Source organism: Ovis aries, chromosome 1 (genome assembly GCF_016772045.2).
Source record: "Ovis aries strain OAR_USU_Benz2616 breed Rambouillet chromosome 1, ARS-UI_Ramb_v3.0, whole genome shotgun sequence".
Classification (NCBI taxonomy): Eukaryota; Metazoa; Chordata; class Mammalia; order Artiodactyla; family Bovidae; genus Ovis; species Ovis aries.
The window spans coordinates 154048119-154064723 of record NC_056054.1 but is presented as its reverse complement, the minus strand read 5'-3'; the positions used below and the strand labels follow the sequence as shown (position 1 = coordinate 154064723).

The window sequence follows — 16605 nt, the reverse complement described above, 5'->3', positions numbered from 1 at the left end:
CCTGCAGTCCATTGGGTCACAAAGAGTCGGACAGAACTGAGTGACTGAACTGAACTGAACTTATGATGTTAGGGCAATATTCCAGAATAGAATTTGAGACAGAGTTAGAAGTTAAAAACTGGCTTTTGGACTTTTCTTGAAAGAGAAGTGATAGTTTGGGAATTAATTCACATGGTATTAATCATTCACAGCAGTGTTTTTTGGTACATCATTAGAAATTAGATTTTAAAAACATTTAAAAATATTTTAAATGTATGTTTATTGTCACAAGGGGATTATTTTTCTTCATTTAATATTATTTAAAATTATTTTAAAAGCCTAAAACTAAAATGCTTTTTTTAGCGTTTGAGTTGTAAACCCTTGCCTGGATTTGTACTTTTGTTTTCCTCACCATTATCCAGAAGCTCTTGAATTGTAATTGCAATCTCTTCCCTAAGAAAATTTACAACATACTTGCAAGAAACTTTACAATATATCTTTAAATACTTTATCAAATGAGATAATGAGATAAATTGTAAAAAATAATTACTTTCTAAACACACAAAATGAAATCTTTGCCTTTACACTTCAGCAAACCCCACTAAGTGGTGGGCAATCTGTTCATTAAGGTCATCGCCCTGATTTATATTGACTCTGAGAGACTGTGTAGGAATTATCATGGCTGGTTAATATAGCTGAAATTAACAGATTGACTCTGCCATGCCCTATTCATTTTCCATGAAGGGATTCAGTTAAAAGGTGCCTAGCTTATGATTCTTCATTTTACAGGGATGAAAGGTAGATCATCACCTAAATTTGATGCAATTTATCCTCACTTTAACTCATTGGGAATAATTAGTTCATTTTCTTCTTCATAATAACTGTAAGTCTATAACCATTTAAACTATTTCAATAAAAATAATCTTGAAATATCCATAGCAATTATAGACATATTATAAGCAATGGAAGTGGGGAAAAGTTTCCCATATGCATTCACAGTGCTAAGAGGCTCTCTGCCAGCAACAAAACCTTTTGGACAACTTCCATTATTCATTCATATTCTCATATCCTCAAACAAAAAGTATGCTTAGTAAAGCTACTGAAGCTTAAGAAAAATTCCACATTCAGATCAAGAGTTGGTATATTTTTAACTCTTTCATGGTATATATTAATTTTATTGGGAAACTCAATTTAAAAGCCAGTGGCTATGCAACAGTGCCAAAGAGAAGATAAGCTAGTTCCCAGCGTGAAGATCATGAGAGCCCTTTCCAAGAAGTCTTCGACACAGAAAGAATTGCAACTATTTTTCTTCCTTTGAAGTGAGGTGTAACTGTGCAATTTGCTTTGGCTGAAGAAACATGGGCAAGAGTGATATGAGCTGCTTCTTGTCAGTAGTTTTAGAACCTCTCCTACTTCACCATCTCCCTGCCTCATGACAGGGGAAGCACAGAGACCCATGCTGATTTGCGGTCTTAGGAGCCTGGATTCCTGAATGGGGAAAATAAATAGCTTCTTCTTCTAAACCATGTTGGGTGATCTAGCTTGATCACAAACAAACCTCCATTAAGGGAAGCCACTGAGATTCAGGGTTTGTTAATAAATTCAAGGATTATATTGTAGCTGAACAGACAAAGCAAGTAATCTTACTACCTATCAAAGGAAGCAACTGGTAACAGGACTGGAGAGAGTAGCTAGACTGAGCTGTGAAAACCCGCTAAATTGCCCAAAACTCAAGAGACTATGAGGCCAAGGGGAGTTTCAGATAATTGTGTTTTATCTAAAGAAATTTTAAACTATTTTTATTAGCATATCTCCCTCTGTCTATATTTCTGGAGTATATGTTGGAATGAAAAAGGGTTGGAAGTCAGTCAGAGTTGTCACTAAAATCTTGCGGACAAAAGTATATTTTTATGTTAGAAATATGCTATGTAATGGGGTTTACTTTTGCGAAGCAAAAGGTTTTGGTAGAATCATATCAGTAGTTTCCACAGCCTTTTTCCAGTGTGAAACAACCACTATCATTGTCACTACTACTACTCAAGTACTAGGAACAGAACAAATATTTTACAATGCTTTCTGTAAGACACATCCTGTTAAAGCATGTGTTAAATATTTAATTCTCACAAATAGTATCCTACCAGTAAGGTACTGTTCTTTTTCTCAACTTTAGAGATTTGAGGAAACTGAGTCACTATCAGTTCAACAGGTTTGCCCAGTGATATACAGTTAGTAGGGCTTGCCAGGTGGCGCTAGTGGTAAAGAACCCGCCTGCCAATCCAGGAGACATAAGAGATGCAGACTCAGTCCTTGGGTGCAGAAGATCCCCTGAAGGAGGGCACAACAACCCACTCCAGTATGCTTTCCTATAGAATCCCATGGACAGAGGGCCTGGTGGGCTACAGTCAATAGGGGTGCACAGAATCCGACATGACTGAAGCGATTTAGCGCTCACACATGCACACATACAGGTAATAACTGGCAGGATGAGATTTCAACCCAAGCATTCTAACTCCAGAGTCTGTGCTTTGAAAACTGTAATCTACTGATGTTCAGTAAAGATTGATAGTTAATTTCTTTCACTGTATTAAAAAAAAAAAAGACTAGTTCTTATATTAAATCCAGAGTTTTGCATAAGATGAAGCCAGACAGAGGAAAACGACTGAGTACTATGGAATCCACATGTCTAGTTCCTGACTAAACTTCCTTTCAAGATCACAAATTCAAGGGTGAAGGACCTGGATTGGACATCATGGGTTTTATGTAAGTTGGTTTCAGTAAGGACCAGGGTGCTCCGAAGAGCAGAGTCTCTTGGTTCCCATATCCCTAAGGAGTAAGAACAGCTAATTTAGATAACCAAAGTTTATAATTAGCTAATTAAAAGCAAGTCTGTGAATCCTGTCAGGTTAAAGACATGCTGTGATATTCTGCCAAGCAGCTGAGAAGCAGCAGCAATTTTAAAAGGACATATGACCCAGAGAAACTGCTTAGTTCTAAGTCCAAACTGTCTGAATAACTTTTTAATCACTCAGTGTGCAAATTTTAGTAAGTTACTTAACCTTTTTAAGCCACCAAAACCTCAAGATAATAATGCTACCTCAGGATCAATGCAGAATTAAGTGAGATAATGTTTGCAAAGCACTTGGAACATCTCCAGGCATGTTTCTACATATGACAGGGTTTATAAGGACAGAGTTAAATGGGTTCTTGAGAATACAGCTATATTTTAAATCCTAATATATATCATCGATTTATATATTTAGGTTCTATTTGGAATATAATTTGTCCTGTAACTTCCATTTCATCCATAACCTTCTTACTTTCCTCATGATCTACTAAATGCATATTAAAGAAACTGTATCTGCTACATTTTCTATGCCCTTAGAAATTTCTTACAGAAAAAGTTATTGTTTCCTAATAAATAATTTAATTTGTATTAACTTGTATTAACATTAACCAGTCAATCCTAAAGGAAATCAGTCCTGAGTGTTCATTGGAAGGACTGATGCTGAAGCTCCAATACTTTGGCCACCTGATGCGAATAACTGACTCATTGGAAAAGACCCTTATGCTGGGAAAGATTGAAGGCAGGAGGAGAAGGAGACGACGGAGGATGAGATGGTTGGATGGCATCACCAGATCAATGAACATGAGTTTCATCAAGCTCTGAGAGTTGGTGATGAGCAGGGAAGCCTGCTGGCACAGTCCATGGGGTCTCAAAGAATCAGACACAACTGAATGACTGAACTGAACTATATTAACGTGACTAACTACATTTTCTAATTTTTACATCTCAAAGATTAATGAATCGCAGTTGCACTGGATGAGGTTAAATATGCTTTAAATGCTATATTATTGCCATATTCAGTTCAGTTCAGTTCAGTTGCTCAGTCATGTCTGACTCTTTGCGACCCCATGAATCGCAGCATGCCAGGCCTCCCTGTCCATCACCATCTCCCGGAGTTCACTCAAACTCACGTCCATTGAGGCAGTGATGCCATCCAGCCATCTCATCCTCTGTCGTCCCCTTCTCCTCCTGCCCCCAATCCCTCCCAGCATCAGAATCTTTTCCAATGAGTCAACTCTTCGCATGAGGGGTCCAAAGTACTGGAGTTTCAGCTTTACCGTCATTCCTTCCAAAGAAATCCCAGGGCTGATCTCCTTCAGAATGGACTGGTTGGATCTCCTTGCAGTCCAAGGGACTCTCAAGAGTCTTCTCCAATACCACAGTTCAAAGGCATCAATTTTTCAGCACTCAGCTTTCTTCACAGTCCAACTCTCACATCCATAAATGAGCACTGGAAAATCCATAGCCTTGACTAGATGGACCTTTGTTGGCCAGGTAATGTCTCTGCTTTTCAATATTCTATTTAGGTTGGTCATAACTTTTCTTCCAAGGAGTAAGTGTCTTTTAATTTCATGGCTGCAGTCACCATCTGCAGTGATTTTAGAGCCCAAAAAGATAGTCTGACACTGTTTCTACTGTTCCCCATCTATTTCCCATGAAATGATGGGACCAGATGCCATGATCTTCGTTTTCTGAATGTTGAGCTTTAAGCCAACTTTTTCACTCTCCTCTTACACGTTTATCAAGAGACTTTTTAGTTCCTCTTCACTTTCTGCCATAAGGGTGATGTCATCTGCATATCTGAGTTATTGATATTTCTCCCAGCAATCTTGATTCCAGCTTGTGCTTCTTCCAGCCCAGCGTTTCTCTGCATACAAGTTAAATAAGCAGGGTGACAATATACAGCCTTGACGTACTCCTTTTCCTATTTGGAACCAGTCTGTTGTTCCATGTCCAGTTCTAACTGTTACTTCCTGACCTGCATACTATATATATTTTGATGTATGTGAATTACATAATTCTTATGTAATTTTATTAATGACTCAATAAAACCTGGCAGAGTGCAAGTCTTTTAAAACTATATGTATAGCTTTCTGAGGACTGAGCCCACATTTTTAAATGGCTCTCTGGTTCCTGAATCTTAATGTAATACAGGTTTAAGGAATCTCATCATAAGGCAATTATGTATTTGTGACCATCTGCTAACAGCTCTCCCTCTCCACTGGCCTTGAAGTCCAGCCTGAATATAAACCTGTCATCCGTTCTGCACAGCCGCCTTTCCCTGTCCTCTTTCATTTCCAGATAGCACCTCACCTGTTCTTGTATTGATACTTCTATATCCCTCCACAGGTAAGATGTTTCTCCCTTGCAAGGTAATCCACCTTTGTAAAGCAAAAACCCTTATAATGTCATCAATGTAATTATCTCTCATTTCAGAGAGAAAATTGAGCCCCTAGATTATCTCTCATTCTTGCTAAAATTACCAGATCCCATAGAAATGGACACAATTTCTCATTAGTTAACATCAGATATCATATTCCAACTTAACATTTTTACTGACTATAATCTGACATTTTTGATGACCTCTATAAGCTTCTTTGTAGCTTTTGTGCATAACCTATAACTCTCATAAATAAAACATACATATTATATATGTGTGTGTGTGTATGCATGTATGATTTGGTCTACAGAGAAAAACCACAGCTTTAAAGACAAAATACGCCCATAAAATCTATCAGTTGTATAGGCTGGTAAAGCACAAAGATTGAGATAAGAATTTATCATGTGCCAACTATGTAATGTAATTACAAACAAATAAATATTGATTGAAGAAAAGAAATAACTCAAAAGCCAAAATATGACCTTTAGATGAAACTTCTCATAAACATGAATGGTCTTGTTGTAAGTGGTATATTTGAGGATATGATTTTTGATAATTCAAAAAGCACCAAGGGTCTTGCTCCTTATTCACAGGAGAAAATATATGTTATATGCTGTGTGTGTGTGTTGCCATTGTTAAAATGTGTATATAATACAATAAGTTTATTCCTCCTTTTTAAGGATATTTCAAATTTTTAGAGGAGCTCAAGAGAGTAAAATTTCAAAAGACCAATAGAAACTCCAATATTATTTCAGAAGAGTTATTAGCAGGATTGGTTCTGTGTCCTATCCCTCATATTCCAGACAGAAAATTCTCCACATGCATACTGGACACCGATGTTGGACACAGTATCTTCTCCTTGTAATGAGCTCAATTTGCCAAAGTCAAACTTGCTCTACTACTTCCACTTACCCTACCATTTCTCAAAGTTTCCCTTAGCTTCCCAATTTCAGATTAAAGAAACCACAGCTGCCTTTGAATTCATTCAGTACTATAATTTACTATCTGACAAAGCAACTAAAGCCAAGGGAATACAAATGCAGTGCTCAGTGTGATGGTACTAGGGTATATTCTAGTACCTGCTACAGGAAGCGTGACACTGCTGCTACAGCTCTAGTACCTAGTATACTCCATCACATTGGGCTGTATCCTCCAGGATGGTAAATCTAAGTGAATAATAAAATACTCTTATAAAGACAAAATAATTTTTGATGTTCACCGTTTATTTTTTACAAATTGTATTTATCAGTTATTACTGATAAGATACTAAATTTTTGTCTAGTGATTGAAATTACCAGTAGAGTAAAATATGCTAACAGCTGCAATCATAAATTACCTTTTACGAAAGTATTGAAAAATTATGAAGAAAAACACCTCATTAGATATTAAATTTTTGTTTAAAGTGATATTTTAGCGCAATGATCTGTGGGTTATAAATCTTTACTTCTGAATACCCAACACATTTTGGAAAATAAAATGCAAGCAGTTCACTAATACCACAAAACAAAACAAAACAAAACAAAACAGAAAACCTAAAAGAACCCTATGAGTCTTGCCTGTATTTTCTAACACATTGAGTGTTCTTTGTAATTTCCAAAAGCATTTCCTTTCCACGCTTAAAAGTCTTTGTAACCCATTACTGAGAGTACATGATAAGTATAAAAATCTATTGCATGATGCTGCAGATAAATATATTGGTACAGTTTTCCCTAATGGGTTCAGAATACAGCAAAGAAAAGAACAGTTGAAAACAATGACATGACTCACTGAGTAATTCTGACTCTACCTGCTGAATTACCAGTAACCAGAATTTACTCCATCCTGAGAATTATGAAAATAAATTTATCCTGCTCTTTCTGATAAGGTAGAAGGTAGTCAACATAGAAAATAAATGCCAACTATTTTAATATTGTATATAAATGCATATTCATATAAATACAAACCTTTTAGCTGTCTGCTTCAAGATTAAAATCACTAATGATTCTGTATGTGCATATTATATAATGTGCATTAATTTTGAATATGTATATTTATTCAATATGTATTTATGAATATATGTTTATATTCATAAACATATTTTTGCAATTATGCAACTGAGATTCAAATTTTCTTGATATTCTAAAACCATAACAAGTACCTTCCAATACTAAAATTATCTTTTAATATAAATGCCTCAAATCATTCTGTACAATTACTTTTATCACTAATGACCATTTTTCATTTAAATCATGGAAGTTTAAACCTACAAAACTAAATCATCTCAAAGTTCATTGGTAAAAACTCTGGAAACTTAGAAAGTTACATTAATTAGTATTTATATCCTGGTATCATCTACATATCAAGGTTTATGATAAATCACCAGGATAGAAAACAAATATTTGTAAAATTATTCAAACACCAGAAACTGCTAAATCAAAATGTGTTTTACATTATTAAACTACAAAAAATACCTGAATATTCAGTAAAAAGATGCTGTTGTATTTGATAATAAAACTAAGTACATATTTGCACTTTATTTTATCCACTAAATGCATTCTTCTAAACCACTGTGGATCTGGAAAAATATTTGACAACAGTACAAATGGCAGAGAGTGTGAAATGAGAGTGAGAGAGGGAGTGTGATGATATAAGAATTTTCATATAATAAAGTTTTTACAATTGATAAATTTAAAAATAAATACATTTTTTTCAGCTTGAGAAATTAAGGATTCCCAATTGTTCATTTCTTTCAGCACTTAGATTGAAAAAAATCTACTTCACTATTTAATTGGTATCTTAATGATGTGTCATACCCTCAGGAAAATAGAAACAAAACAATTCCAAAGACATCCTGGGTAGATTACATTAATTATTTATACTTTCATGTTATGATACCCCAGTATAATCTACAACTGGGTTTTAAAGGAAAATATATTTATATTTGTTCTTAATTGCTGTTGGTACTTAATTGTGAGAAGTATCTTATTTGCACCAACTTTTAAATATAAAAAATGTCCTATTACAAATTAACATGTTAAAGTTGCTACAATGCAAACTGAACCTCATAATTCACATAATACAATATGTCAAAAAGGTGATGTAATTGGAATGCATTTTTATATTCTATGAATTTATGCTTAAAAAAAAGCAGATTCAGAATGCCTACTTAAATGTAAAATTGCAATTTTGTGGGAATTATTTATTCAAAAGCATATTGAAAACTAGTTGACTTATTTTCCTTAAAGTTAGTTGATGCATTCCTAAATAATATGCTCTAAGCTTTTTCTTTAACATGAAGATAACTTCTAGGATGAAATATTATTCATACCTAAGGTATATCATCTTCCCTTGTGACTCAGCTGGTAAAGAATCTGCCTGCAATGTGGGAGACCTGGGTTTGATCCCTGGGTTGGGAAGATCCCCTGGAGAAGGAAAAGGCTACCCTCTCCAATATTCCGGCCTGGAGAATTGCATGGACTCTATAGTCCTTGGGGGTCTCGAAGAGGAGGACACGACTAAGCGACTTCCGGCTCACTTCACTTCACTTTCAGGAGAAGAGAAAGGCTCCCCACTCCAGTATTCTGACCTGGAAGATTCGAAGGAAATGGCAACCCACTCCAGTACTCTTGCCTAGAAAATTCCATGGACTGAGGAGCCTGGTAGGCTGCAGCCTATGGGGTCACATAGAGTCGGACACGACTGAGCGACTTCACTTCACTCATAGTCCATGGGATCACAAACAGTCGGATATGACTGAGCAACTTTCACTTCACATCACTTCATACATCTTCAAACTTTATCCTAAAGTATTTGTATGGTAATTCTAAAGTATCTGATTATTATTGTGTTTCTACTGATCTGGATTTTTAAGGTAGCCCCATTGCTAATATGAATATCCCAGTCATTGAGTAGAATTCAGTAGAAGGAAGGATCTGTGGATATTTCCTTCAATCACAATACATAAATTCAGGACACTATCTGTCAAAATAATAGACTAAAAGGAAATTTTTCATTATATCATTTAAAAGAATATTATCATTTTTCAAAGGGTCATAATGGTATAAAGCAGAATGGCATGCTTAGTTAAGAAAGTTACTTATATTCTCTGAAATACTGAGAATATTAATGGCTAAGTATTTAAAATTACTATTATAGAATCTGCACTCTGGTAGTAAATTAATTTATTTACCTGTAAAATGTGTGTGAAAACATTTCACAGAGATATTTACAAATATCCTTTGAAAGATATTTTAAAACTGGGAAGTACTACATAAAGTTATGAGATTTATTATCTTTTAACTGGGTTTGAAATAAGTCAGTGAATGATGAGAATGAAGTGACCAAATATTTTGGATTTAAAAATAAACATGTTCTGTTTCAATATAAGAGAAACAGAGATATTTACATGTTCTCACATTTCTCCCATCTATCTACAAATCTATCTTGCTTCCTTCCGCTGCTGCTGCTAAGTTGATTCAGTCGTGTCCGACTCTGTGTGACCCCATAGATGGCAGCCCACCAGGCTTCCCCATCCCTGGGATTCTCTGGACAAGAACACTGGAGTGGGTTGCCATTTCCTTCTCCAATGCATGAAAGTGAAAAGTGAAAATGAAGTCGCTAAGTCATGTCCGACTCATGGTGACCCCATGCACTGCAGCCTACCAGGCTCTTCCATCCATGGGATTTTCCAGCCAAGAGTACTGGAGTGGGTTGCCATTGTCTTGCTTCCTTAAACCATAATAATTTCTAAGGGCCAAGGGAATTTTCAACTTCTCTTAAAATCTTCATTAGTCATTACCTTCTGTTGAAATTTTAATTGTGCAAAATTTATTTCTACAAGGAGTCCTTTGGACTGCAAGGATACCAAACCAGTCAATCTTAAAGGAAATCAGTTCTGAATATTCATTGGAAGGACTGATGCTGAAGCTGAAACTCCAGTACTCTGGCCACCTGATGAGAAGAACTGGAAAAGGCCCTGATGCTGGAAAAGATTGAAGGCAGGAGGAGAAGGGGAAACCAGAGATGAGATGGTCAGACGGCTTCACCAATTGGATGGACATGAGTCTGAGCAAGCTTCGGGAGTTGGTAATGGACAGGGAGGCCTGGCATGCTGCAGTCCATGGGGTCGCAGAGAGTTGGACACAACTGAGTGACTGAACTGAACTGAAAAGTTATTTCCATATATCTAAATTAAATACTACTTATCATGACCTATGAACCTTATAATTAAATTTTATATCAAATATGTAAATTATGCTACATGTAAAAGTTCATATAATTTGAGTAAAACTTTCTGTTGGTAATTAAAGGTGAATAAAAGAGATGATAAAGTCTGCTTATGAAAAGAATAGATTTCAAGAGTCCATAATTTTAAATACCTTGTAATATGAGGACCTGCAGATGGTGACTGCAGCCATTAAATTAAAAGACGTTTACTCCTTGGAAGAAAAGCTATGACCAAACTAGACAGTATATTAAAAAGCAGAGACATTACTTTGCCTACAAATTTCTGTCTAGTCAAAGCTATGGTTTTTCCAGTAGTCATGCATGGATGTGAGAGCTGGACTATAAAGAAGGCTGAGTGCTGAAGAATTTATGTTTTTGGACTGTGATGTTGGAGAAGACTCTTGAGAATCCCTTGGACTACAAGGAGATCCAACCAGTCCATCCTAAAGGAAATCAGTCCTGAGTTTTCACTGGAAGGGCTCATGTTGAGGCTGAAACTCCAATACTTTGGCCACCTGATGCAAAGAGTTGACTCATATCAGAAGAACCTGATGCTGGGAAAGATTAGGGGCAGGAGGAGAAGGGGACGACAAAGGATGAGATGGTTGGATGGCATCACCAACTCAATGGACATGAGTTTGGGTAAACTCTGAGAGTTGGTGATGGACAGTCAGACATGACTGAGCAACTGAACTGAACTTAATATTAGGACTAACGTAAATTATTTCCATTCACATACTCCATATGACCAATTATTTTGCACAGGGACACAATCTCTTTATCTTGAAAACTTTGTAGAAGTACTGTATAATTAATCACTATGATGTATCCAACTTCATCAATATTAGATTGAATAAATTTACACATTACTTAGGAACTGACCTTAATTAGAAACATTGGACATTTCACTAAAAAATATCCATTGGAGATTTATTTGCTTCTATATTTTCAAATTTTCCTGGATTTAGGAAATATATCTCTGTGATGTTCAGATTATATCCTTAACAATGATAAGACTACAATAAAAGTGTAGAGAAAACAATGCTAGTTGGCAGTTTAAGATAAACTTGTTTTAAATACATCTTAGGTGGTAATATATATTAAAATTAATTTTCTAGGAGTGCTGTATTGTAAATGGGGAGATTAAATCCCTCTTACAGAATCTTTAAAGATCACGGAAACAGAGACATATAAATTCCACTTGGCACATATGAAATTAAAGGATTTTTTTGAATTCACAGATCCTAAAAGAAGGGGGTATGGACACGACTGAGCGACTGAACTGAACTGAACTGATGGCATGCTATGCAGGGGAACAGATGAGAGGAGTTCCAAGTATCCTTTATCAGAGACTGGGGTGGAATACGTAAGCAAAATGAAAGGACTTCACTGGAGTGTTTGAATGTCAGTAGTTCACTATGAGAGAACAAGAAGGGGAACCTGTGGCAGGTACTAACCTTATCACCCTGGAGTCCTTGACCACTAGGGTAAGATGCTCATTCTGTTTCTGAGAATGTTGAGGCATCAGGAAAATACAAGTATTAAAATTTTACAAATGCCAACTTGATTTGTATTCAACAAATAATCTTGACTATGGCAATAAGCACATTTCTAGGGAAATAATATGCCAATATTGTGACAAAGAGAAGCCTGAAAGCACAATTAGAACAAAGGTGTCATAAAATAAGTCAGACTTGTTTTGGGATGTGTATATAAAGGGTTTAACTATATGTTTGTACATTCTTTCACCTTTGTGTTCAGATTGTTTTCAAGTGTGGATTCAATATGCATAAAACTATTGCTCTATTATGACACAAAGGTCTCAGAATATTTTTGGCATAGAGTAAATTATAGGAAAAGAAGGATAAATTAAAGTGATAAGGTAACCTTTTCTTAAATAAGTAATTGCCTACATACAAGAAACAAAAAAGAGAAGTTAAATAAAATTAAAAACAGCAATTATAAAGTTTAGAGGGTGCAAACAATTAGCACTGAATGAAAATCCAAAAGAGAATTTAAAGATTATTGTGTAAGCAAGATCCATGGCTTTTTTTTTTTTTTTTCTCTTTGGCTATACTGTAGAGGACCACCTTTTCCAGGAAAAATAAGGTTAAAGACTATTTCCAAGATGCTCTATTGAGTTACCCTAACTTACTCTTCCTTGACCCAAACATTGATCTAATATAATGGCCCCAGGGCAGGTCCAAGTGTCACTATTGCAATACATATCACTTGAGGATATGTATATTTTGGTGTGTCAGCAAGAAAATGAACACAAACCTCAAAAAGGAGAGGATGATTAGAGTTGGAAGCACGTGAAAATTAAAGAGACCATATCTGCTAGTCGGTAAGTTTACTTTTAAACCTTGGTATCTGATATAGATACTCTAAGAATCATAATTGATTTTGGGGGAGGAACTACATAGGAAATGAACTGAATGGTATTGATAATTTCTGTCCCATCATAAAAAAAATAGACATTATATAATGATCTTCTTTAAAATTCTGCTTTTATTTCTTATAACAATAGAAGTTATTTCTACTGTACCTTCATGAAGAAGTACTAGATTAGTTTTAACATGTTCTTTTACCTAGTTTATAGGTAATCAGATCTTTTGGCAGCCTAATCCCAAAATTAACTCACAAGAGGGTTGGAAGAGGAATTAACTGGTACATATTTATGGCCTACAACTTATCTATCTTAATAACAACGTTCACCTGCTGAGAGTCTTGAGCTTTATCAGACTAACTTAAGGTCTTTAAGATACAAATTTAACTTAGCTGAATTGTGTACTCTACAATCTCACTGTGGACAGTGACTGCAGCTATGAAATTGAAAGATGCTTGCTCCTTAGATGAAAAGCTATGACAAACCTAGACAATGTGTTAAAAAGCACAGACATCACTTTGCTGACAAAGGTCCATATAGTCAAGGCTATGATCTTTCCAGTAGTCAAGTATGACCGTGAGAGCTGGACCATAAAGAAGACTGAGCACCAAAGAACTGATGCTTTCTAACTGTGGTGTTGTAGAAGAGTCTTCAGAGTCCCTTAGACAGCAAGGAGATCAAACCAATCAATCCTAAAGATTCATTGGAAGGACTGATGATGAAACTGAAGCTCAACTACTTTGGCTACCTGATGCGAAGAGCTGACTCATTAGAAATGACCCTAATACTAAGAAAGGTTGAAGGCAGGGGGAGAAGGAGGAGACAGAAGATGAGATGGTTGGATGGCATCATCAACTCAATGGACGTGATGATTCTGAGCAAACTGTGGGACAGTGAAGGACAGGGAAGCCTGGCGTGCAGCAGCCCATGGGGTCGCAAAGAGCAGGACATGACTGAGCAACTGAACAACAACTATTTCTCATAACTAAGGTTCTTGGAGATTTTAAAATATGAGATATTTTAAGGAAAGCCATTAAATATTTAGGTCACATTGCAAAATCTATATACATTCATATATTTTTAAAAAAGAATTAAATATAATTTCTGAATATCCTAATAATTATCTTATTTTTATAAATGAACCCGACTGCAAAGTTTATTTCATGTTGCAGGGTCAATGATGAGAAGATTACAAAATTGAAAATATGGCATTATAAATTGCCCATGTTCTTGGGACACTGAACTTTCAAAAAGCATCCTATTTGGTGTCAAAACATCTTGAGTCTGGTTTCAGCTTTGCTATTCCCTGGGCTGTAAGAACTTACACAGACTTTTTAAATTTAAAGTTCGGTTCCATTATTAACCAGGAAGAAATATATGAATTAGTCTTGTTCAATATAACTACCTGCAATAATGGAAATGTTCTGTATCTTTACCATACCACTGTCATCTCTAGCCACCTGCGGTTCTTGAAGATCCAAAATTGGGCTAATATGATGGAGGAACTAAAATTTTAATGTAATTAATTTAAAAAATAAATAAATACAAACAAATAGTCACAGGCAGCTAGTGGATATCATATTGGGCAGTGAAAACATACATAGTATCAATATTTGATCACATTTTTTGGAAAGAGTGATAAGAATCATGGGTTGTTATCATAAATGTATATGTTGTTAATGAATTTTTAAAAACAAACATATTTCATATTTCAGATGTCCAAGGAGAAATGTATGATCTAAATCAATCCTTAAAGATATAGGTAGTCCAGGCTGATACTTGACTTAAATGAATATTCAGAAAAAACTTAATTGAAAGGATCAATTTGCAGAAGAAAATAAAAACCACATTACAGCAATGTCAAAGGGATTTTTAAAGGAAGAATTATGATTCAAATTTTCCAGGAAGAATTACAAATATATTATTGAGTAAATATGGAATTCAGAACTTTTTAAAACAAGTCAGTTATAAGCCCCTTCTTTCCTAGCTAGTTCCCTGATATTTATCATATAATGTGGAGCCAATCAGAGTTGAGATTTGTCCTATGGGCCATATATAAGAACACAGCTTCCAAGAACTCCATATAAACTTACAGCTGATTTTACCCAAACATGGATTAGCTTTCTAATCCAGTACAGAATTAGGTCCATAACTGTGGTTTCTATTTTTCAAAAATCTCCTACTATAGCTGTTCCACTGTAGGATACTTTTATTCAAAGAAGTCTTAATACATGTAAATATATTTTAGTATATATTTTCCATACATTAGAGAATAAAGGCTGGTTTTCTCTCTAATTATGCTTAGAAAATGGATTGCATATGCTGAATGCTGATAATTACATTTTAAAATAAAGGTTAACAGTTATATCATTTAGAATTCATCATAGCTCCACTAAAAAAATGTCCTTAAAAATAATGTTCTCTAAATCTTATTTATTGCATAATGAAATTATAATATTCTTGACAGATACTTAGTACCCAAACAATATGCAATTCATGCACATATTATATAGCTATTTGCATAATGAAATTAGTTTTTAAACTCTTGATCCAGGTGCTTTTCCTCTATACTAGAAAAAATAAATTAACAGGATAACTGACAGAAATTAGATCCCCCATCCAAAATAACAATGAACCAAAGAGACAAAGCAATATATATAATAAACAAAAATGTAATAACATCTACTTCTTTTTTGTGTTCTTAATTTGTCTTAGAAATAATGCAAACTTGTAATAATATGTTACAATGTCACATCATATTTGACAGGTTGTAAATTTAAGATTACTACAATCTTAGTAATTTTCTTAATTTTAAGTATGTATGCCACATATGGTTAATACAAAAATAGATAATTCAATGGGAATAAAAACAGTATATTTTATAACATGAAATACCTAAGCTAAGATTTTTAAAGGCAGTATATTTTTAATAAACAAACAACTTTGTAACAGAAAATGTTTTATTATGTTATTTTTTTTTAATTTCAACCCCTGAACCACCTAATTTCTGATTTTTATTCCATTGCACTTACAATCTTAAAATATACTGAGTTTTTTTTTTTCCCCAGACTCTACCCACTAGGAATGTGAGATTTGTCACTGCTTAATTTACTACTCTATTCCTAGCTCCTAAAACAAAGTCTTAAACATAGTAAGAAGAAAATAAATATTTTGAATTAAAAATTGAATTACAATTTATACTAATTGTATCTATTAAAATGTTAAGGAGAAAAATTGCGTATAAATAAATTCTTGGGACTCTTTTCAACAATGTAGCTATCCTAATACAGTATTGAATGCTACTAAAAAGGTAATCCACACTATTCTTATTTATGTTTAAGTGATAGCTTATGATAATGTATAATTATTATTACTATGGAATTAATTACTTTCCCTGCAATGATCTGGGGAATAAAAAGATAGAAAGATACTGAAAATAGTGTACAATTCTTTTAAAATAAGAAAATGACATTTTAACCATGGGTTAATTTTGGATTTAAGAATAAACATTTTAAATTTAGGGCAATACAAGATTTTTTATTCAGAGTTCAGTTTTATTTGTTACATTTATAACTAAATAAATATATACTAAGTGTATCCATGCTATGATTTTTATTCAAGATGCATATATGATACATAGAATTATATTTTTCAATTATGACTATGATCTTATTTCTTTATTTTCACAATGCATCAATCATTATGAAATAAATCAGTTTCAAAAACTGAAAACATTCACTAATTATCTTCCCATTTCAGATAAAATAAAATTAATGTTTTCTCTATGTATTATTATATAATAATTTC

The 16605-nt window shown here is 34.3% G+C and overlaps 1 protein-coding gene across 3 annotated transcripts in view; it reads right to left on the bottom strand.

Annotated features, from left to right (window-relative positions):
* CADM2 (cell adhesion molecule 2) overlaps positions 1 to 16605 on the bottom strand; it is a 1291443-nt gene that overhangs the window by 1069082 nt on the left and 205756 nt on the right. The gene's annotated exons all lie outside the window — the stretch shown is intronic.